This window comes from Mauremys mutica, chromosome 2 (genome assembly GCF_020497125.1).
Source record: "Mauremys mutica isolate MM-2020 ecotype Southern chromosome 2, ASM2049712v1, whole genome shotgun sequence".
In the NCBI taxonomy this organism is placed as follows: Eukaryota; Metazoa; Chordata; order Testudines; family Geoemydidae; genus Mauremys; species Mauremys mutica.
This window is the reverse complement of record NC_059073.1, coordinates 269,233,151-269,258,160: the sequence shown is the minus strand read 5'-3', so window position 1 is coordinate 269,258,160 and position 25,010 is coordinate 269,233,151. Positions and strand designations below refer to the sequence as shown.

The 25,010-nt window shown below is 42.9% G+C and overlaps 1 long non-coding RNA gene across 1 annotated transcript in view; it reads right to left on the bottom strand.

Moving 5' to 3' along the window:
- Positions 1-13,380: 13,380 nt before the first annotated feature.
- The window catches only part of LOC123363630, a 134,276-nt gene continuing 122,646 nt past the window's right edge, over positions 13,381-25,010 (bottom strand). Inside the window, exons 5-7 of the long non-coding RNA XR_006576838.1 lie at positions 20,012-20,116; positions 19,414-19,526; positions 13,381-13,692 (exon numbers count right to left, since the gene is read on the bottom strand). This is a non-coding gene — a long non-coding RNA (uncharacterized LOC123363630). The remainder of the gene's footprint in view (positions 13,693-19,413; positions 19,527-20,011; positions 20,117-25,010) is intronic.

The following is a 25,010-nucleotide window of genomic DNA, read 5'->3' as shown; positions in this document are numbered from 1 at the left end:
CTTTAAGCTATTTTAAGGATATGATCCCATCCCAAGTATTTAACTCAGGAACCTGTCAATTACATGCTGCCTAATTGAACTCTCAGATTCACTGCAGCATTGAGAGCCACAAAGCACAGGAACAAAAATGTGGAAAAAAGGCTTTGTGCTGTTATTTCATTCTCCAAACCCAATTGGAAAAGGTCAGATTTCAGATTGCAAAATCCCACTGAAGTTTAGCTACAAAACTGGGACAGTCATAAAAATAAATCCTTTTTCCCCACCCCAAAGGCCAAAGGGAGGGGAGAGGTGGATCATTAATACTGGTTACTTACCAGGGTATAGCAAGGGCTTGGGGGGAGAGGAATAAAACCTGGGAAAGGAAAAATGTGAGTCATTTTTGCACTGCTGAGCTAGTAATGACTGACTAGGGGATGTCTGCTTCAGAGGGGTTTTGCAGTCTTGCTTACTCTCATCTGATTTTGTTATTGGGAAGAAAATATGGGAGACAAAAGAGAGTTGGGGTTAAATAACAATTGGCATAGGCTGCAGAACATCTGTAAATAAATTAACTAAATATTACACAGAGAGGGAGAGGGAAGAGTTTTACCCTGAGTCTGATCCAGGTAAATTGAAACCTCCCATTGACTTCAGTGGGCTTTGGCTCCAAACCTATGGAGAGTTTCACTATAACAAGAACTACAATTGCCACCCTGATTTATACTAAACAAATCTAGGAGTTACAGCCTACTTCCTCATCCATGTATTTTCCTTACCTCTGAGTTTAACATTAATGGATTGACTGTATAAAACAAAACTAAGGGCCAGATCCCCAGCCAGTATAAATTGTCACAAATCCACTGAAGTCAAATTAAGCTTATGACAATTTAGACCAGCTGGGGATCTGAGACTAGACGGAGTTTACTCAATCCTCTAAAAGGACAGAATTTCAAATGCTCCATGCTCGGAAATAAACAGAGAGAGTGTCTACAAATGGTTAATAGTGTTAGTTTATGACTGACCAACAGTTGCTTGTAAGAAAGAAAGAGGAACTAACCAGATATGCACATGATTTTTAATTCTGATTGCCTTGAAATGTAGTCAGAAGTATGTGTGGCACTCTCTTTCATATTTAGGGGGTAATTGAGTGTTAATTCCACTGACCTTATTTGCAGCACTTCTTCCATCCTGGGAGCATTAGCTACTGTCAGGCAGCATACTTTACATAGCTGTCTACTTAATGTTTTTCTTTTGACTGAATTTTTTACCTGAGGCATTTCAGTCATGTAACTTCAGCAATCAATTTTGGCCCAAAGCAGCATAGGCCTCAGTCACTGAGAAGCAAGTATTTGCATGCAAGCTTGCAGTTTAAGCACCAGGGAAAACAGTGAGTCCACACAGGCTTAAGGAGTAGGAATCTGAGTAGAATCATCACACAGTCAGCTAAATTACTGGGCATGTTATTACCCTTTTTGGGGGTCTGTTAAATTGTTAATCCCTTTGCTGACTGTAATTGCCTTATTGAATCTAAATTAATCCAATGTTTTACAAAATAATCATGCAATTCTAATGGTTACATACGAGTAATAAAAAAATGGAAACTACTTTGTTTGAAACCTAATTTAGATTAGACTCTGCTGAAACAATTAGCCTTGGAAAAGGCATTCTGTGCAGAGCTTTATGTTAGGGATTTATGGTTTGTTTGTATTTTTTAAATTTTACAATGTGTGAACACAGTAGTTTCTGTTAAAAATAATCCACTAGATTGGTATTACACCCTGCATATGATAGAAGAGTCACTGCCAAATCAGAGCTGGACCCACATCAGGAGAGACTGCAAGGGGTTAGTAATTTGTAGAAAAGTGGTTAACAGGTTGGGAGGCAAACCTAAAAAAATCCTCCCTTTTTCAGTACACTCCTGGCCATTCATTTAGAGCTGAATTTCCAAATCAAGCCAAAATCCCTGAGTTTAAAATATATAATCATTAACACATTCTATAGTACACAAGAACTACAGCTGGTCCCAGAAGAACATACTCAACTTGAACAAGAACCATAAAATACCTATGGGCAATCAGGTTTTATCTGACCCGGTTAGGCAAAAAATATCAGCCAGGTGTTTGGTACTTAGAGCACTACTAGGAATTACCTCATTATCCTACAGCACTACTCTCATCAGAAAAAGGCCAAGGGGGATTAGGGGGGGAGGACATGGAAACAGGAGAAGGAGAACAGATAAAAGTGAAGCTTAAAAAAGAAAAAAACATGTTGCTTCTTAATTGAGCTTGGAAAGGAAGCAGGAGGAGGAGGAGGATGACATATTTGGCCTATTGTGATTTATTCTTTCTAGTGATCTATGTCTGCAGTGTATTGAAGTATGTTGTTGTCCCTAATATGTAATTTATACCTTGTTTATCAAGTGGAATGAACAAGTTTAAGCAACAGGCAAAGCATGACATCTGATTATAGTGCAGAACCATCCTAATTTAATCTGGGTGTTCAATGAGCAAATAAACATTTTCCTAATTGTGTTGCCTGTGAAGAGCCTTCACTCAGGGAAGAGTCTACTATGGCTGGATTAGCGGAGATACTTGAGTACTTTATATAGCACCTTAAGCATACCTGGTAAAAATCCTGGCCCCATTAATTTTCACCCATAGCATCACATATGCTGCACCAAGAAGTCAAGCATCATTGACAGAAGACAAGAAGTTTAAGGTGAAATTTAAAGAGAAGGTTGGGAGCAGAGAGTTCCAGATTATAAATGGAAGCATGATCTACATTTTCCTCTGGCCATGGCACCTGCAGTATGAAGAATCCCTGGGAACAGAGAAAGAGTGCATGTAAAAACTCACAATCACATGCACTAACATGTAAAGTGAGCACATGTCAAAAGTTCACCTTGGTTTTAGAGGTTCCGGCAGCATTCCCCATTTTAAGCAGTAAGTACTATCGCTGGAATCAGTAACACTGCTGACACTGGAATGAGCTTGTTGAGTTTGCCCACTGTACATGTGTGCAGTTACCATTTTGGAAAGCACAGATACCTTTGAAAACGTGGCTCTGTAATTACCTTGAAGAATCATTTACCCACACCCAAAATGCTGCCATCTCAGGGATGAGGTAAGACAGCTGTTCGACAACAGGCTGCAATGAGATGGCTATATCTATACTGCACATCACTGGCAGCAGGGTTTAGGGCATGTGTAGCTAGACACCACAGTGAAGAGCAGGCTGCTTCCATGCTGTGGTGTGTAGCTACATATGGCAATGAAAAGCTCTGGAGGGGGGAAGCAGGTGGGAAAGGCTCTGGCAGCAGAATAGCAGCGTAGAGGTGGGAGGCACTACTTAGGCTTGTAGAGAGCAAGGTAGGGTACCTACACTGAAGGTTCAGTCATGTCTTTACTCACCTAGAGCAGCGCCTCACCATCTACATTGTTATTTATACCCGGTGTACTGCACGTACTCTACACACTGCCAAAAGAAGTGTGCAGTGTAGACGTACCATATATGGTAACCCTTTGGTGATGGTCTCCTAGCCAGTTCTGCCCATGTGACAATATTCATAGTCAAACCAATTTGAATTAATTTCGAGAGGAGGATTACACAAGATGAAAGATAAATAGTTCACCATCATCAAAATACATGACTATAACCCCCTTCCAATCCTCCATGAACTTTATAATTCTACCAGAAAATCATCATATCTGTCTGGCCAGATATATACTTTTGAAGTCCATGCATTTTATCACTTTGGGTTCCATTATCTCTTACAGGCCAAATCCTGAGGTCCTTATTCAATTTTTTTATTCCGTGTTTTCACAGCCAACCTCCCCCACCCCATCCCCCATGAAGTCAATTGGACTCATCTTAAGATATTTAGTGAAATTTTTCTCTTAATATTTTTCTCCATTATTTTACAGAGAATAGAAGATTAAATCTGTGTAATGGTAATTGACCATTTTTGGAACATTGGTCCTCTACTAATACATTTGCTTTCCTCCAATCTTCTGGTATCAGGTACCACCCCAAATTCTCTGTGCTTTGTTCCAATCAATGACTGCTTAACTCGATGACATCACAACCACACACACACACAGACTGTGTAGGGACTATTTCTGTAAGCAATCTGGATCTGATTCTCCTCTGGGTTTCTTGGGAGTAGAGCAAAGGGAAAGGAGGGGGGGTTTAAAAAGACATATATGTCTTAAACCACATATATGTCATCCAGATTTTGGGCCATCTGGGGGCCAATGTGGCCCCTGGCCTAAATTAGAATGCCCCAAAGGCTCCTCTAATTTATGGTAGCCTCCCAATGCCAAGCTGCTGTGTCACAGCCCAGAATCTCCATAGCACCATGTGCAACTCAGATGCCCCTTGCCACCTCCTATGCCTGGAGTTTGCAAGTGAAGTATTATAGAGCTGGTTATGCTGCACGATGCTGCTCCTGTACTGGGGGAATTCTCACCACCCTTTGTAGTGCCTGTATGACCCCTGCATGCTGCCAGAGTGCTGTATAGGGACCAGGGCAGAGGGAAGAAACTCTTCCTATGTATGCAGGTGTACTACTGCATGGTGTTTTAAGGACTGTGTTGAAATTGCAAGCTATCACATTATGGGTATGTCCACACTACCCGCCGGATCGGCGGGTAGCAATCGATCCCTGAACATGCTCCCTGTCAACTCCGGAACTCCACCAGGGTGCGAGGTGGAAGCAGAGTCGACGGGGGAGCTATTCTCGTAGCTGAAGTTACGTATCTTACATCGACACCCCCCCCCAGTGTAGACCAGGCCTAAGAGTGGGGATGGAAGGGGAAAGGGTGTTCCACTTCTCCTTGCAGGCTAGGGCACACTGTAGGGAAGTGTACAGTCTGGGCCTAGCAGCAGTTACATTGCAGCAAGTGGAATGAGTTGTGCAACTCTGCTTTGTACCTTTCTGTTCTTTTCTTTTTTATAAACCCACCCTCATTGCCAGTTTTCTCTGCATTGTTCACACAAATGAGATAAAAATATAAATACTCTTGCTGGAAGGTTGCAGCATCACACTATTTTATTTCTTAGAATCTTAGAATCCAGAACCCTAACACACAAGAACCAAAAAACAGAGAGAGACAAACCAGGCTGCTCCCTAAACCAGAGAGGAACAACTCACCCCACTGTACTCTAGGCTGGCTGGCTGCTAGACCCAGATCACACACTTCCCTACAGTGGCCCCTAGCCTGCTCCAAGCAGGAGCCCACGCACACACCTTAAAATGATAGCACACACCTTAAAGTGATAGCTTGCAACACCAACACTGTCCACTATATACCACACATTGAAGTGAACAGGAATTCTGTGCACAGAGCAGAGGCCTTTTAGGACTGGGTCCCAGAACAATTCAAAGGAAATACCTGAGCTTATCCTCCCTGCTGAAAAGAGTGTCCGGGTGTACTTTGCTTTCATAAAATACTTTTCCCCATTCATGAGAACAATGGAGAAAGGCAAAGCCCAATTGCTGTTGAAAGTCTCTAATATTTTACCTCTCACTGTTGCGCTGCACCTACTTCGCCAAATTCTTCCCCAGTAATAACTCACTAGAGTCAATGGAGTTACACCAGAGACAAATATGATCCCGTGTACCTTAGTATCAGTGGGAATTTTTGTACCTGTCTTAGAACAAATCCATGTATATACATCTCCCCTAAGATAGTTGCATCAGCGTCAAATACTTTGAAGCACAGCCAATGTACTTATTAAAGACTCACTGAGGAAAAGATAATAGCACTCTCTTCTACTCTGTAGTATTTAGCAATGTGAGAAAAACACACACCCTACCTTACAAGACATAGTGTTTTTAAACGATTGTTTCATTTGCAGTATTGCTCCAAAATCTTTGTAATCAAAAGGTTTGTTTGGGGTTTTTTAGTTATTTTAAAAAACAAACGTACATATCATTGGGTAGTGATGAGGAAGCACAAAGCCATTATTCTGCCTGCAATTTACCACTGTCCTCCTCCTCCTCCTCCTCCTGTTTCCAGCTGCAGGACCCACATGCCAAACTAACTAGGATGACAGGGTCCAGAGCTAATTGTGTTGGCAGCCTTAGAGTTGCCTCTGGGTCTGTCACATTGTCTGAGGCTGTCTTGCCTCCCTTGTTCTCCTGAATGTCATTTCCTTTCCTTTCAGCATTAGTTTCCTATAATTTGCCAATATTTTATCCATTCATGAAAACATCCCATTCAAATCCATCATGAGATATATGTAGCGGGCCATTAAGCAATCAGGGCAAATGGTTTGCCCAAGCTCCTGTATGTTTTTGGAAGTAAATGCCTCAGAAATAGAACTCTGCAGTGCACAGCCTTCTGTCCAGTCAATCCTTCCATTTCAATCCAAGTAATCAACCTGTTCAGTGGTCAGCAGAGATGTGAAGCAAGTGTAAATCGTACACATGAATCGTTATTCTCTCAGCCATTTCTTAGAACACTAGACTCATCTCTTAACTAGAGACAAACTACAAAATTCAGATCAGGAGCTAGATTTCAAGTAACCCTTGGGGCTGCTCAGATTCGAATGGTTTGATTTGCCCCATTATAAATATTAGGGCAATTTACAATATTTGGATCGAATCCGGCTTTGGATTTCATTCCCTAGGGCCCAAAGATCAGGGGTGTATCAGTCACTTCGCCTAACATAAATGCTATTATGTTATAAATATGCACCTGTGCCTTCCACCCAAGGATTTGAGCCTTTACAGCCAGACTGTGACTGGTCTTTGCAAAGGTTTGCAGGGTGGGGGAGGGGAATGAAGGAGGGGGATAGGAGCCTCCCCACCCTCGCATACATTCCCCAAGGGCTGTCAGAGCCAGAATCCTGATGCTTGAGGGAATACAGGGACACTCCAGGGGTGTAGAATTGCCAAAATGGCTAGGGAGGGGCAGGGAAAAGGTAAGAGTTTGGCCCTCCCAGCTCTCCCGCTTGGTCTGAGGAGTGGGCTGTGTGCACCAGGAGGAGCAGTCTACACCATCCCTTACAGTATGACAGAGCATGCACATCAGAGGGACTCTGCCGCCCTGGGAGTATAATCTCGTTCCAAGCTCTATTCAAGTTTCTCCACCCCGTTCCAATCCCAGGCTGCACCTTACAGGCATCATCTAGCCCTTGGATACCCACAAATGTTCTTACGTGCCTAAACCCCAGGTTTAGGTACCCAACTTTTAGGCACCACTGCAATCCACAAACCTCCCACTCAGCTGCTGCCTAATACTGTAGATGGCTAAACTCACTCAGTTTCTAACCGTTTGCAGCAAAAGTTCCACAGGAGCGTAAGTTTCTGCCCATGGGATGCTAACTGCCCCACTCTAGGTGTCTTTTGTGGCATTTTTAGGGACTTCTCTCTCTCCCCATTCACTGAATAGGAACTAAGGTGCCTAACTCAGGGTATTTGGATCATTGTTGTTCCTCTGGTTTTCTAGATGCCTAAGAGTTAGGCTTGTGACCATGGGCAGTGGGTGAAGCTTCCCCTTGGGAAGGCTAGCCCGCTGCCCCGCCTCTTCCAGCTGAGCCCCCAACTCTTCCGGCTGAGCTTTGGGGAAGCTTAGTCTCTCCTAGACTCCATTACATGCCACCCATGCTTGCAACACTCGGCCTAGCTGCGCCGCTGTACACTGTCTTGTGTAGCTGCCCTAAGATGATGGGAGCGAGCTCTCCTGTCATCTTAATTAATCATCCTCAATGAGAGGTAGAAGCTACATTGGCAGGAGAAGCTCTCCCGCCCCTGAGCAACATAAGTTATACTGACATAAGTGCCTAAGTCACTTTGTGAATTCAGGCCTAAGTGCCTGTTACATCATAAGCTTCTCAGGGCAGAGACTGTGCCTTCATATAGGGCTTATATTACACCAAGCAACCTATAGGTGCTTAACAATAATAAAAAAGGGATCTCAAATCTCTTCACAAACGTTAATCCAGGCTCACAGCACCCTTGATACATGCAGCACACAGCAGACATTATTATACCTAAGCAATGGGTAAACAGAAGCACAGAGAGGTAAAGTGACCTGCCAAAGCAGTGGAAGATTTGGAATAGAATTGAAGATTGTTTATTCCCCATCCATTGCTCTAAATGCTAGGCAGCACTCCCTCCCTGTAGTAAAACTGTTAGTGATCATATTAATTAACTGGGGAAGCAAATTTGGTTTATTAGGTTTCCAGAAATCTTATGAGAAATCATCTCCTGCTCTGAACGATGCCATCAGCTCTGCTTTTCCAGTATTTCACATGGCTGAGCTAAAAATAGTGCACATAACACACGTAAAGGGACTACGTTCCATTCCAAGGTGGGAAATAACTGAAGAAGAGTTTCTGCAAAGAAGCCCTTCCTGTAGAGTGTTAGGATGATTGGCACGAGGAGCACTTTCTGGATTGCTAAACCCACAAAACTCTCCTTGCTCCTCCCAGCTAGTAAAGCAAAACAGTGTCACAGAAAGCCAGAAACCCAGGGCCGCCCAGAGGATTCCGGGGGCCTGGGGTCTTCGGCGGCGGGGGGCCCTTGCGTTCCGGGACCTGCCGCCGAAGTGCCCCGAAGACCCGCAGCGGGGGCCCCCCCGCCGCCGAATTACCGCCGAAGACCGGGCTGCACTTCGGCGGCGGGTCCTGCTTCAGCGGTAATTCGGCGGTGGGGGGTCCCCGCCGCGGGTCTTCGGGGCACTTCGGCGGCGGGTCCCGGAACGGAAGGGCCCCCCGCCGCCGTATTACCGCCGAAGACTGAGCTGCACTCCGGCGGCGGGTCCCGCTTCGTCTTCGGCGGTAATTCGCTAGCGGGGGGTCCTTCCACCCCGGAGCAGAAGAACCCCCCGCCGGCGAAGACCGGGAGCGAAGAAGCTCCTGCGCCCGGCCCCGCCAGAGTTTTCCGGCCCCCCCGGAGCGAGTGAGGGACCCCGCTCCAGGGGCCCCGAAAAACTCTCGTGGGGGCCCCTGTGGGGCTCGGGGCCTGGGGCAAATTGCCCCTCTTGCCCCCCCCCCGGGCAGCCCTGCAGAAACCCAGGGATAAAGATAATTAACAAGTCCAGTCTGTATCAAAGCCCTACCAAATATCTTCTTCTTAACACTGTTCAAGAGAGATGTTCACCTCATTTAGCCTCTTGAGGTAAAAGAATATGCATTCTCCTTCAGCCAAATAACATTCTCATCTCTCCACAGCTGATCCCAGTTTAGGAAGCATCTCCATTCAGAACTTGCATGAGGATGCAATAAGTTTGGGGGCTTTCACTAAGTACAGCAGGTAACTTTGCAACACTATGCAATTATTTCAGCTGAGTGAATTGTTTGTGGCCAATTATTTTCTCCACTAATTTAATATAGGTTTCTGCTTGTAAAATGCCAGGGGGTTGCAATTTTCTCAAAAGGTGCTTTTCTTTCTTTTTTTTTTCTTTCTTATTTTTTTTGCAAATTATTTTGTGTTTAGTTGTGACTGGTTATATAAGTATTACTTTTGTCTCTGACTGGATGAAGGTATTGTTCTAATAAGGAGGAGGGCATGAGGAAGCCAGGGGGGCTTTGAATATCCCAGGAAAAATAAACAAAATTAGGAATTTTTAAGACACACTTTAGACACTTTCCTTTCTGGCCAATACAGGTCTTGCCAGAAACATCATTCCTTTCAAAAAAAAATTAAACTACTGTTAATTTTATTGTCTGGGAGCAGAGATTAGTTTCTCTCATTACATCCACACAATGGAGAAGTATCATCATCCTAGCTGCAGATGATTGCTGTCTGACTCATTTAATTGCCTCAGTGCCACAGTTCTGGCAAGAGGTTCACTACTACCAATATATCAAACTTGTCCTCCATTTCAAATCAAGTTCAAGGGCTCACTGGAACTCTCAACCATAAGAGTCAAGCTCATCTGTGGGGAGACAGAACTTTCTCCAGGGGTGATCCATGACTGTGGAATGAAATCCCCCAGCAACTAAAGATCATCACAAACCTTACCACTTTCTGCTCCAAGTGTAATGTGCATTTCTTTGACCTTGCCTTCTATAATGCAAACACATAGCAACAGGTATTCTTATATTAAAAACACACACAACACTACCAAAACAAAAACACTCTACTGCACACGCTTCTCCCTGTGGGGAGAGGATGAGATCAGATACTATGGTAATGAGCGTGGTATAAAAACCATATAGAATAGAACAGAGAATGCTGTACCTCTGCTGAACGGCGTCCCATCCTATATCAAATAGACCAAGTGCACTTCATTTACCGGTAGCTAGTTTTCTGTCATTACCTAGCCATTGCCAGAAAGTAGTTACATGTATGCATGCAGTCCAATCTGTGAGGGATGCTCGCAGATCCATTTAATTGCCTTTGTCAGAGGGGTTGTGCACTCTTCCCATTTGGTGTGTTAAATTGTATGAGGGACTCTGCTTATCACCTGCCTTTTCTATTAATAAACCTTTCATGAAAAGGAACGAGACATTGCATACCCCGCATGTTTAGGCCTCAAGCAGACATCAAGGACCAGTCTTAACATCAGCACCAGCACAGCGTTGTAGTAATAACATAGCCCATTTTCCCTCGGCAAATACTTCAATAAACAGACTTAAAATTTGCTTCTGTGAGTATTCATGCTGGCAAAACTTGATCACTCTTATGTCTGCAGAAAAAGATGTGCAAACATGGTTGAAGATAACTGTGAATACTCATGAAAATATTTTACAGGGCTCACTTAGGCATTGTGATGTAAAGTCCAAATCAAAAGCAGTTCAAGAAAGTCCATTTAGAGTCTGCATTACACTTTTTGTACCTTTTATGCAGGTTATACCAATGGCTGCACGGTACAGATAATACATTCCAAACCAATTCAGAGACATCCAGCCCTTTGTGGCAAGGCCACATTTAGTGTTCTCACTTAGGGTACGTCTACACTACGGGACTATTCCGAATTTGCATAAACCGGTTTTGTAAAACAGATTTTATAAAATCGAGTGCGCGCGGCCACACTAAACACATTAAATCGGTGGTGTGCGTCCATGGTCCGAGGCTAGCGTCGATTTCTGGAGCGTTGCACTGTGGGTAGCTATTCCCTAGCTATCCCATAGTTCCCGCAGCCTCCCCCGCCCCTTGGAACTTCCGGGTTGAGATCCCAGTGCCTGATGGGGCAAAAATCATTGTCGCGGGTGGTTCTGGGTAAATGTCGTCAGTCACTCCTTCGTCTGGGAAAGCAACGGCAGACAAGCATTTCGCGCCTTTTTCCCCTGGATTGCCCTGGCAGATGCCATAGCATGGCAATCATGGAGCTTTTTTTGCCGTTTGTGACTCTCACCGTATGTGTACTAGATGCCGCTCACAGAGGCGATTCAGCAGCGCTACACAGAAGCATGCTTTTGCTTTTGCATGACAGCAGAGATGGTTACTAGCCATATTGCACCATCCAAACCCTTCCATAAATTGGAACTGAGGATGATCATGGCTACCAGTCCTTTTGTACCATTTCCTGCTAGTGCCCCTGGTCAATCAGCCAGGGGCGCAAAAGCCAAGAGTGGTTACTAGCCATATTGTACCTTCCATCGTTTTGTACCATTGGCTGCTGTCATAAGTGCCCCTGGCCGATCAGCCAGGGGCGCAAAAGCAAAAATTGGGAATGACTCCCTGAGTCAATCCCTCCTTTTTGGTATAAAAAAATAGAATCAGTGCTGCCTAATATAGGCAAGTGTGCTAGAGAACCACCTGCTCTGTGTCAGAGCCCGCAGAAATTATTATCTGTATGCTATTCACAGGGGGTGCTCCTGTAACAACCCCACCTGTTGATTCCGTTCTTCCCCCAGCCTTTCTTGGCTACCGTAGCATTGTCCCCCCACTTGTGTGATGAATTAATAAAGAATGCAGGAATAAGACACACTGACTTGTTAGTGAGAAATGAGTGGAAGGCAGCCTCCAGCTGCTATGATAGTCCAGACAGGACATTAAGCAGTGTGTAGGAGAGAAGCCCAGCATCCCACTGCTAGTCCAGGGGCAACTGAATCTTTTCTTTACACATGAAGGGTGGGGGCTGATGGAGCTCAGCCCCCTGTTGCTATGATGAGGATGGTTACCAGCCATATTGCACCATCCATCCACCAGAAAAAATTAGGGCCAATAGGCTGATGACGAGGACGGTTACCAGTCCTTTTGTACCATCAGCTGAGGCTGATGATGAGGATGGATTTCCATCTTTTTGCACGATCAGCTTATGCTGATGATGAGGATGGATTTCCATCGTATTGTACCATCAGCCGCCCATGACGGGGGGGGAGCAAGGATGTTGGTGTTGAGTGCTGCACTATCGCGTCTATCTGCAGCATTCAGTAAAGATAGGGTGACATGTAAAAGAGTCAGAGGATTGTTTTACCTTTCGCTTCTGGGGGTGGGTGGGGGGTGGGTGAGTAGATTGCCGAGCTATGCCCTGACCCGCGGACACTGTGTTTGACCCTAGAAGCATTTGGAGCTCAGCCAAGAATGCAAATAATTTTAGGAGGCTGCAGGAACTGTGGGATAGCTTCAGTCCTCCAGTCCATGCGCATCCATTTGATTCTTTGGCTTTCCGTTACGCTTGTCACGCTGCAGTGCGCTGAGTCCCTGCTCTGGCGTCTGTCTGGAGATTTTTAAAAAAGGATTCTGAATTTCATCTTCTGTAACGGAGCGCTGATAGAACGGATAGAACGGATTTGCCTGCCCTTACAGCGATCACATCCGCATGGTCCATGCGGGAGCTCTTTTTTTTATTTTGATTTCGGACTGCATCGCCACCCGTGCTGATCGGAGCTCCACGCTGGGCAAACAGGAAATATTCAAAAGTTCGCGGGGCTTTTCCTGTTTACCTGACCACTGCATCCGAGTTCAGATTGCGGTCCAGAGCGGTCACTGGTGCACTGTGGGATAGCTCCCGGAGGCCAATACCGTCGATCAGCGTCCACACTAACCCTAATCCGATATGTTAATACCGATACTAGCGTTACTCCTCTCGTTAGGGAGGAGTACAGAAACCGGTTTAAAGAGCCATTAAAATCGATATAAGGTGCCTCCTAGTGTGGACGGTTTTGGCGTTAAATCGGTTTTATGCTCCTAAAACCGATTTAAACGCCTAGTGTAGACCAGGCCTTAGACTAGCTTGTTTCTTTTCCTTCTCCTTTGGGCTTGGGAGGGGAGTGAGAAAAGCTTGTTACAAACTAAAAATTCAAGATGTTATGTAAAAAAGTTAAATAAAAGAGCAGATTGGGGGGGGGGAGGTAAAAACATTAGTGTTTAAAATCCAAATCAAACCAGTGAATTAAATATTCACTGATGTTTCTTTACTTGAGATCTCATGCAGAGGCCCAGCATGAGACTAACACCTGTAGTTTAACAAAAGATTGTCATTTGTCTTTACATATCTTTCCTTCTCCAGCAAAGGTCGATCTCATCTTTTCCAGAGTGAAGCTGTTCACACTGAAATTTTCACAAACAAACAAAATAAAGGAAAAGTTTGGTTGTTGTTTTGTTCTCTCTCACACACACTCATACACACACACATACCCTTTTGTTCTGTACATAGCAGTTTGTCATGAACAAGATATGTGCCTGTGTTTAAACAGGTGGGAAAGCCTCATGGTTCACAGATACCTGAAAATCAAAATAAAGTTGGGGGGAGGGGTTCTGAAATTCAATTTAGCTAGTGTCATTCTTCCTGCCTTCAGGGAATGTTTGATCACCTGCAAAAAGAGAAAGAGAAATGCACAGTTTTGGTCAGAACTCCAAGATTCAGCACTTAGACATCTCAGTCCAGAACAGCATCACCCTCTCTGGAAGTGTGAAGACAAGACAACTTACAGCTGGCCACAGTTGCAGTCTCCTGTACGATAGATTCACTCAGAAATATTTAGGTCAAGGATTTTGGCACAGTTAAGCAACAGTACCATTAACAATTCAAAAAACTGCCACTGAAAATTATTCTTGACATTTAGCATATCATCTGGAAATGGGCAGACATGCCTTTATAATGTTGGGACATAGCATATCATTTGTAATACAGTATCAATTAACCAAATCATCCCCCGGAGCCCTGATCATAGCCTCTGTTTTTATTCACTGAAGAAGACATTTTACAAAGGCTGTCTTGGTCTCATGTTACTTCATGTTGCTCAGACAGAAAAGATGTTGAGACAGACTGTCCTGAAAAGAAAAAGTGGCCCGACCACTGAAGACCTAGATGGGATCTTTATTGATTAAGACAACTACAAAATGTAATTAATTCCTGTGTAGAGGAAACTGAACTAAGTTAATAAATTGTAAATGCAATGTATTCATCTAATTGCAGTATAAGATTTATTTATATTATTTGTATTGGTCATCATTAAAATGACAATGTTTACCCACAATTACCATACACAAGCATCTGAGATGCTGTTATTCATATATGAGGGAAAGTAAGCCAGCAGGTCTAAATACAAGAAGCAGCTGCAATACCTTAGGTGAGGGCAATGCTCACTTTTTAAATGGCAACTACTAACAGCTGAATTATGATGACCTAATCCTGCATTCCTTGCACACCCAAAACTCCCACTGACTTCAAATAGAGAAAAAGGTTGAAATGGCAGAAAAATAGGGAAATATATGATGCAGAAGCAAGTTTTTCCTATTGAATGTGTGTAATTCATCTTGCATCATTACTAAGAAGAGACTTACATTTTCTTGCCACTTTTCTTTGAAGAGATTTGATCTTTCCCTGCAGAGCTGAATGGCTTGCACTCCAAATCCACTTTCCATTATTTATTGTTCCCCTTGCACATAGCAATAAGCATTGAGCAGTTCACTGGATTTTGTTCCCTTACCATACAGGACCAAATTCTGACCTTGGTTACCCCATAAATCTTCACTAACTTCAATGGGTTTGCATGGAGTAACCAAGAGCAGAATTTGCCTCATAAAGGAAAAAGTGAGTGTAATCCCAGGCAGCATATGTCCAGTCTCTGGTAATACATGCAATAAATTAATCCGCACATACTGAATTATGAATAGTATAGCTAGGTCAATACTAATGTGGCCCATCCAAACTTTTAGACGGTTCAGAACTGGGTCCAAGTCCAATCTCTCTGAAAGGTGCTGAGCCCAGATCTCAGATTTCAATACGCTCTCCATTCCTCCCCTGAACTTTGGTGATGTTTCAATACAGAGCTAATGTTTGCATCTTGTACCTTTTTTTAAAAGACTGCATCTTCTGACTCCGGTAGAGAAAATACTGCATAATTTAGTCACACAGACTCAAGTGATTGCATTACACAGCTGTCCTGATTCAATACCTAACTGTTGCAAAGCTCGGGCTTGCCTATCCAGGAGAATTTTTGTGCATTTTTTCTTATGAATAGCACTGCTACATTTATAAATTTCATGGGGGGAAGGGAAAAGATTGTAGGTTTTTTGCAAAACAGTTTCTACAGAAACACACAAACACAGTTATCTGCAGGATAAATTTAACTAGGAAAACCTCGGGAGCGATGTAACTACCCAATTAGACACATTACAAAGCTTACACTTGCATAAACCACTTTCCAATGGAATCTAAGTTTTGACATTGACTTCAGTGGAAGCAGGGCTCTATGAATGAGAAAATCCTTACTATGTTATTTATTAACTTGTAACGTTGCATGTCTGAAGGGATGTTAAGCATTAAAGAACATGTTCTCATCTCTATGCGAGCCTCGTGTGTGTAATTCCCCATTCTACACTTAAAAACAAATCTATATAAACACATGCAACTTCCTAGTAGACAGTTGTTTACTTATTTAAAATGTATGTTTACTTAAAATTTTGCTCCCTGGAATAGCCTCGTCATGACATTCATTTAATTTTAGTCAGGATCCTAAGGGATTCGACAGTCAATCTTACACTAGCTACTTCAGTAAAAACAATGTAATTCAGGACACACAGTCTGAAATCGCAGACAACACAGCACATACACAAGTTCAGTTCCATTTACATTGATGAGATAGCTGAAGAGCAGATGGTTCTGGACAATATCTGTGAATCTAAAGGGCAGGTTACTATTTAGCTCTCCATTTTAGGAGTTTTTATTTCCTCCAACAACAACTAGCATCTGGGTGCCTTCCACACCAAATAGACTGGCAACAGTAAAATCCCTGTCATAGAGTCACTGGCTTTTCTCCCAATAAAGCTTTGCATGGGATAGGGTGTTTGTTTGTTTGTAGGAATAGGGGATTGGTTGGTTGAGAGAATGTCCTATTGGTTACAGATATATTTAATTTTTTTTTTAAGCTGAAGCCACAAAAGCCTAATTTAAAAGTGCCTAGTGCTAAGACTGGTGCAGGCCCACCAACAGGGGTGGGGGGACAAAGGGAGCAATTGCCCAAGGGCCCTGGCAATTTAAAAAGGCCCAGGGGCCCTCGGCTGCTGCCACCGCCAGCAGCGCAGTGGGAATAAGGCAGGCTTCTTGCCCGCCCTCGCTCCATTCCACTCCCAGAAGCAGCCAGCATGTCCCTGCAGCCCTTCGGGAGGCGGGTCTCCGCATGTGGCCCCTGCCCTGATCGCTGACTCCGCAGATCTCATTGGCTAGGAACTGTGGCCAGGGGGAGTTGCGGGGGCAGTGCCTGCAGGCAACAGCATGTGGAGACCCTTGGGCCCCTCACCTAGGAGCTGATGCCAGAGGGGTGTACCAGTTGCTTTCGGGAGCCACCTGAGGTAAGCCCTGAGCCCCTGATCCCCTCTTGAACCCCAACCCCCTGCCCCAGCCTAGAACCCACACCCTCTCTCCTTCCCAGAGCCTGCACCCTGCACCCCCTCCTGCACCCAAACTCCCTCCCAGAGCCTGCAGTCTGCACCCCCTCCCGCACCCTAACTCTTTCCCAGAACCTGCACCCCTCACCCAAACTCCCTCCCAGAGCCCGCACCCACTCCCACATCCAAACTCCCTCCTAGAGCCCACACCCCGCATCCCCACCCATACCCATACTCCTTCCCAGAGCCTGCACCCTGCACTCCAACCCCTTGCCCCAGCCTGATGAAGGTGAGTGAGGGTGGGGGAGAGCGAATGATGAAGGGAAGAGGGATGGAGTGAGCAGGGGGTGGGGCCTTGAAGAAGAGGCAGAACAGGGGCGTGGTCTCAGGGAAGCGGCGGGAAAGGGGGCAGGGCAAGTGTCTTTGGGTTTGTATGATTAGTCAGTTGGCAACCCTACCAGCTGGGCCCAGAATTGCTGTTGACGGATCTGTACTGGTGTGAGCAAAGGACATGTTTGTTCCCTTCATTTGAACTCCAGATTTAATGATGTCCCACATGTAGAACACCAATTCATTAAATTAAATTAGGCCTTAAAAAAGAAAAAATGTATTTCTGAGTAGAATTCATACTGTAGAGTCTAACTCCCACTGAGCTCTATTGAAATATCTACAACTATATTTGTCCAGGATTCTCAAACTCTTTCCACAGTGTGGACCACAAATGGATACAGACTGAGTGGGGAAGCACTTCCTCTCTCATACGTGATCAATAGACCATTTCTATTCCTAGTCACAATCCTAGAAATACAATCCATAACAGCCCTGGAGCTACCAAGGGAATTGTTCACATAGAAAAGTATACTTGTGTCATGTTTTTTAGTGAGGATGAGATTTATTATATAGTTCAAACCCTTCAAAACTAATCCCAAAACTATACAAAACAATAAAGTAATGTAGGGAGGAATAGCTCAGTGGTTTGAGCATTGGTCTACTAAACCCAGGGTTGTGCGTTCAATCCTTGAGGGGATCTAGGGCAAAAATCTGTATTTGGTCCTGCCTAGTGAAGGTAGGGGATAGGACTTGATGACCTTTCAGGTCCCTTCCGGAGATAGGTATATCTCCTATTATTATATGGCTCAATTTCTGGCTCTAAGAAAAATGACATGAAAAATGTAGCTACAATGTGATGCTGAACAGCAGGGGTCCAGAAAAAATTGATATCAGGAATAAATTAAAATTGAACCTAAAGGGATTCAGGCACCTAGAAACAAAAATAAAGCCAGATCTAAAAGACTAATTTAATGCAAGCTATTCCAGGGGGAAAAAATGATTATGTAGATGAAATGTGCTGCCTTTATCTTTATTAGCTTTAGACTAGAAACATTCAAAATCAACAAACCTCCCAAGATTATTATTTTTGTATCAATACCTTTCATCACCAACCCCCAGAGAACGTATAGAATGCATTGACAAACACATCCCATGTTCTTCATATGGAACGACAATAAACTAGGGGTAAAACATAAATGCTATTACAAAGGAAAATGGAGGGACAGCCTAGACAAACATATGGTTTACTACTGAGCAAGCCAAAGAAAGTTTATTTTGAATTGAAATAATGATGGGACCAAATGGTTGGAGGATGTAAAAGGTGAGAGATAATACATTTAATGCCCTGACCCGGCAACTGAAAACATAGACAGACTACTGTGCCCCCTGCTCCCCAGTACCTCTATTGAAGTCAATGGGACTCCTTGCAAGAGCAGTGATCTGCCAGTGTGCTGTCGAATGCAGATTCTGGCCTATTTATTGGCCAGAAAAGAATTACAGAGCATATAATTTGTGGAATCCAATGTGTTGCAAAGATGGGAAGGAATGAGAAAATGAATAATATGCTTGAGGGACATTTCAAAATTGATCAGTATTGCTAATATACAGAACACCTAGTTTCCATAAAAGGGCTAAGGGGGAAATGGGTACAAAAAGGATTAAAAGAAATAAAACTGGGCTAAATTCTTTCAATCAATTGTAAGACAAATATAAGTTGGAAAATCAGAACTTTTCTATTTTATGAGCCTTAGGATATTATTTACAAAATCCTGAGGCCTGGAGACAATTTAACTATAATAGGGGAACTATGGACAATATTGTGCCGTTAATTTTTAAGCATAGCATCTCATTGAGCTCCAGTGGGACATTCTGCCTAAAAATGTGAAGGCATGATAAGGTTCAGTGTAAGGAAATTACAAGATAATTACATCTCCAATTTAAAAAAATTAAGTATATCAAATACACTTGGTTTCCTATAGAACAAAAGGGCAATATTGACAATGTGAGATTTGACTGGGGAAAGGAAATTATCCACCATTTCTCTCCAGATGCTTGGACAGATATTATGCTGCCCTTTCATGGGACATTCAGACCCCATTGGTGATATCATTATGCCCCTGCAGAGAACACAGCAAAATCCACCCATCTATCAATCTAAAGTATTAATAAATCACTTCTCATTTGTTATCACCATAATAAAATGAGGGATGCCATAGTAGTATGAGCTGTTTCCTGGATATGTCCCAAATCAGAAGAGCATCTAGAAAGATTATGCAGGAGTTATTTTAGAGATAATGCCACCAAATCCTGATGACTGTCGTGTTGGGGCAATGCCCAGGTCACTGAGTTTAAACAAAGAAATCTGTGTATACCTCTTGACTGCAGCCAGGAAGTTCTATTTCACCCTAAGGCTGCATTCATGCAATTACATCTCTGTGTGGACCCTTATATGGCACACGAGGCCTCACTGACTCAGGATCAGGACCTAGGGTGGGAAAAACCAATATCCATTACAGAAATGTGGATGACAAGAATAAGAGAAATGGAGTAATTTATTGCCTGTATTAGATTCACAGCTGAAGTCTTCAATGAAAGATTACCCAAATAGAATGAACTGGTTAAAAATAAATTAGGTATATAACCTCTATAAGAAAATCATGTATATTTTCTATAACCAATAATGTATGCTTCATCAGCTCTTCTGTATTTTGTTATCTTGTATCTGTCATCTCTTTACTACTTAGATAAGGGAATAACTTCTAGTGTCAATAGTTCTGTTTATCTTTAATAAAAAAATATTAATGATTACATGCCAGTGGTCCATGAAATAACTGATAAGATAACAAAGACAGGGATTCCATTATTAAGCATGTTAGTTTTACTGGATTATTGATTTGTTCTTCATTACTATTGTTTCAGAAAATACTGCCTTTACTTCAGCTGTAAATAGCCCAGGAAAACAGCACATACCTTAAAGGGAAACTTTCAAAGAAGAGATTCTTTTCCTCCTATCTTAGGCCTTTCCCTAGGGAGCAGACCACTTTTGGGAGGTGTTATTGCTTCATGCTTGCAGCACTAAAAACAAGTATATAGAAATAATGGGTTGGCTGAGCATATTATGAAAGGATTCCCCCTATTATGGAATTCAGGGCAAATGAAAGTCAAGATGAAACATATTGATGGTGGGGAGCTTGGGGAATTTGTACTAGTTTGGGTATATTAGCTTCCTAGTCTTAATCGCTGGCTGTCATATATCAATCGCCATGTTGTTTAGGTTTATCTGATTACCCTGTACCCTTACTCCTGTTGTTGATAACTAACATCATGGGAATGTATTAGCTCAGTCCCAAAATCTATTCTCCTGTAGTTATGAAGATCATAATAATGAAAAAATAAAGACTTTGCTTTCCTTATTATGTACTATATACACACATACAATGAAACAAAAGAAACACTACGTTTGCTTCCTTACGTGTCCAGACAGATTTTGTGCATGCACATTCATTAGAAGTTGCTGGCCACTCTTGTGCAGTTTTTAATGCTAGCTGTATGATGAAGCACACCAAATGAACCACAAGTTATTTAAGAAAATTAAATAAGGAAACTTTTGAGGTTGTAGCAGGAAGACAGACTGAAGAGAGCGCAGTCTGATGTAAATGAATAGACGGCTTCAATGAAAATGAAAGAAAAGAAAACTCCCTCCTGGGGTTCATTATGCCTCTTGAGCTGTTGGTAGTAAAGTTAATTTTTAAATGCTTTGAGGTGATTAAGAACTCAGGCATCACTCTAAATGTAAATAAGTCCTGTTTCATTTCCTCACAGTTAACTCTTGATTGCGGCAGTCACCAGCTACTTAGCCTGCTGATGTATTTAAGATCCATAGTCTAGTTCATAGTTAACCCTTTTCATATGAAGTGAAATTCTACCAAGCCCATTTTAAATGCAGACACTCAGATCTTGACAAGTTCACTCACTAATGAAAAAAAGTATTTGTATTTGCAAATAATAAGGGCATAATAAGGAGGGCATCATAGAATTAATTGGTGGGTTTTGGTTTACTAGCTAAAAGAGAAGTCTTTTTCCACCTCACATTGAATACAGCTTAAAATCACAAACAGAACAGAAACTTTCAATTTAGTAAGGTAACTACTTTAAGTTACAGTTTGAAGAAGCATTACAATGAGTCAACTCCATCTACCCTCATGTGCATATTCAATAGAAAATTGCAAAATCTTCTGTATATACATTGCAAGAGGTCAGTCCCATTTCTCGTTGAAAAACCTTTTATGAATGTTCATTTTTGAGCTCCATAAATTTGTCATTGAGGTATAACAGAGAGATATAACATGCTGGTTAAAGATATTGGACTGGGACCTCAGACACCTGGGTCCTAATCCCAGATCTGTTACTGACTTCTGTGGAAAGTCGTAAGTCACTTAGGCAGAAAGTTTCAAAAGTGGCAACTGATTTTGGGTGCTATGGTTTGTGGTTATCCAAGCTGAGACAACTTAAAGTATAAACAATTCAGGTGCCTCAAGAAGGATACCCCAAAAATCAAGGCAGCCACAAAATCTGGCCAATTTTAAAATGTCAGTCTTATCTCTGTAGCTAAGTTCCCTATCTTTAAAATGAGGACAATGATACTTCCCTTCCTTAGAGTGTTCTGAGGGTAAATCCATTACTATTTGTGAGGTACTCCAATGGAGTCAAAGCTGCTATGTTCTCATCATGCACCTTGTGAGTACCCTTCTGGGGAAACTAAAGCAGCAAACAGCAGACCGAATCTGGATAATCCAGATCCTGGTAATTTTTAGGTTCTTCACTTTATATTCTTCAATGCAGTGTGAAGGGGCTGTCATCTGAAAGCACTTAAGTACCAGAGAATTTTGCCACCTGTCATGGGGTTGACATTATCCGTCTCCAAGAAATGCAAGTAGCTTCTTTCTTTGCCAGTAGACTGACAATAAAAGGCTATGACATATTTAGCTATTATCTTCATGGGAAATATAGCAGAGCCATTTATGTGAAATCTTATATGGATGATGTGGAGGCCATACCAGCTACTTCACCTCAGTGTGACACTGTAAGAGTCAATCAGCCATTCCAAATGTTTACAAACCTCCTGATGAAGCCTGGAACACACCACCCTTACCAGTATTTCACCAACCATCCATATATGTTGGGGACCTCAATAGCCTCCACAACTCATAAGGTGAAAGAGAATCTGACAAAAATGGGCTGGATCTCATTGATTGGGCTTCTATAATCACCAAGATCTCTTGCTTGATTCTAAGCAGACAGACACCTTTTTCTCTGCAAGGTGGAAGCAGAGCTACTATCCTTACCTTATTGGGTCACCTCAGGCAGAAGGAGACCAGCTATTACCAACCTTCTCAAAAGGTCTTGGAAACTTCCCTCACAGCCGGCACAGCCCCATTTTTACTAGGATAGGAGTGACAATCCTCTTAATAAGCACTATTCTAGGCTGCAGTGGAACTACAGAAGAGCAGACTGGAAACAAATACTCAGAAGTGAGCGATGAGTATATATTGTGTGCATGTCACTCAATATCTCCATAGAAAATGCCTTCACTTGTTTCTCCAAAACAATTTTTAAAGCAGCCACTAAATCCATCCTATGTGGCTACTACAAGACTTATATCCCCGGCATAGATGTGGACTGAAGCAGTATGAAAAAATCTGGTGACTCAGAGATAGCAAACTACCTAATTCACAGCCTCAATGCCAATCATAGGGAACTTTAGGAAGATGTTACATCAAATATGGACATGACAAGGTCTACCAGGAAAGCATGGTCACTCATGAGCAGCACAGAAGCCACCACATCAGTGTAAAGTGTCCCAGAACAGCATCACCACATACGTAACACAGCAAAAGCAAACACGGATGAGTCCTTTGAGGAGTCTGTAAAGAGGGAATGGCACAGATACAGACAGACTCCACCTTGGAGTGAGGAAGACATTTTTCAGCCTTTCTCCACTGAGGAACTGGAGAGAGAACTGAGCTGCAAGAAAACAGGAAAAGCAGGCAGCCTGGACAAGAATTCACCAGAAATGCTATTACACCTTGGTAAGAAGTGTTGTGTATTTGGTTGTCATGGGTTTTGTTACTATGGCAACTGAGTTAGACTATTAAGGGATAGCTCAGCCGGTTTCAACCGGCTGAGTGAGCTCTCTGTTTTCTGTAAATAAAATGGAGGTTTTGGTTAGCTGTCTGCTCTCTGGCCTCAAGTGATTGCTTCCTACACCGGCTGCCCCTAGGACATAACAAGAAGATCACAAAATGGCTGTCAATTTTCAGATGCCATGTCATCCAAGAGAACAAGATACCTAGGAGATGGCAGAAAGCTAGGCTAATAGCTATATCAAAACCAGGAAAGGACAATTCCCTTCCACCTAGCTACCATCCAGTGTACAGCTCAGCACTAGCTCTCTACTATTCAGTTGGAAAATACTGTGGTCCTGTGTGGTAAAATTCTTCCCACACAAAACTAGTTGACGTATAACTGAATCAAAAAATGAGAATACCAGAGGCTCTGAGATCTGAGATCAACAAACACTAACTGGCTACCTGTCCTCTTTAATATCCTGCCTCCTAACATCAGGCATTATATTGCAGCAAAGAACCTCCTTGACAAAATTCAGGAGAACCCACAACTGCCACTTTTCAAAGACATATGGGAAGCACTTTTCTACTGACTCCTCAGCAGAAGATCAGTCTGGGCTATGTTACCGATCATCTCTATGATGGATGCTACCACATTGTGGTGAGCAGAATGCGAACAAGCTGCTCCCTCTGTAACAAAGTCTTTCCTCATGACATAGCCTGATGACAGAATGCCTAGTTCAAGCTGCCATGCTATCTCTGGAGCAAGCTCAACTGTTTCATATAAGGGGCGGTGAGGTGCACACCTGGGGACTCAGGAACAGCCCTCTGCCTAGCTGTGGTGCAGCTGAGGATGTTGACAGACCAGCACAAGATAAGCCGCCATTCAGTAGTTGAACAAGAAGACTTTCCAGATTCTATACTGCTGTCCTTGAAGCTACTGAATGGCTAAAAAGTGGGATGCCTACCTAAGTTCTCTTGACACTTTTGACATTTTTTAACTTATATCTCTCATTTGATCTCCCTACTTCATATTTTGTATTTTGAATTTTTGCCATCTTTATTCTACCACTTGTGTGTTCACTAATAATAGATACTCCAACGCTTTATTTCAGCTTAGAATAAGTATTTTAAAAACATGTCTCTCTTGGGCTCTATGCGCTACTGTTATGAGTTAAAGATACCATCACATAAGAGCTAAGCCAGAAGTTTCCATACCCCAAAACCAGAAAATAAACAATCAGAAATAAGACCACAGACCCTACCTCGCCCATAAATACCAGCCAATGTCACAGACTTCCTTCCCCAAAGAGATGGGCATTGCATTGTAGTCTGAAGGTCAACAGAGTCAGGTTATTTCAGCCCAAGGGTGGAGTTAGTTTCAAAGTTGAGGGGGACCCAGTGGAACAGTCCTGCTGGTAGCACCCTCTTGTAAACTAAGGGCTGTTCAGTTGAGTCCCTCCAATGTTTGTGGTTGTGATAGACATGGGAGAGACATGATCTCTAAGTAGGTTTCATGCCATCCAGGGCTTTATATATCAAAACCAACACTTTCAACCCCACTACAAAAGGAAGCCAATGCAGATCATGGAAAGCAAAGACTCCATATGCACCCAGCGAAATACACTGCTTAAGATGTAAGCCATCATATTCTGCATAAGGTTCAGTTTCCAAGTTGGTGTAACATGTAGGCCTATGTAAAACACACTGCAGTAATATAAATTTGAAATTACAAAGGCATGGATTACATTAGCAATGTCTGTAACCAGCAACCTCTGCTCTTGTGATTAAGATAATGGTCTGAGACTCAGGAGCTCTGGGTTCAGTTCCTACTCTTCCACAGG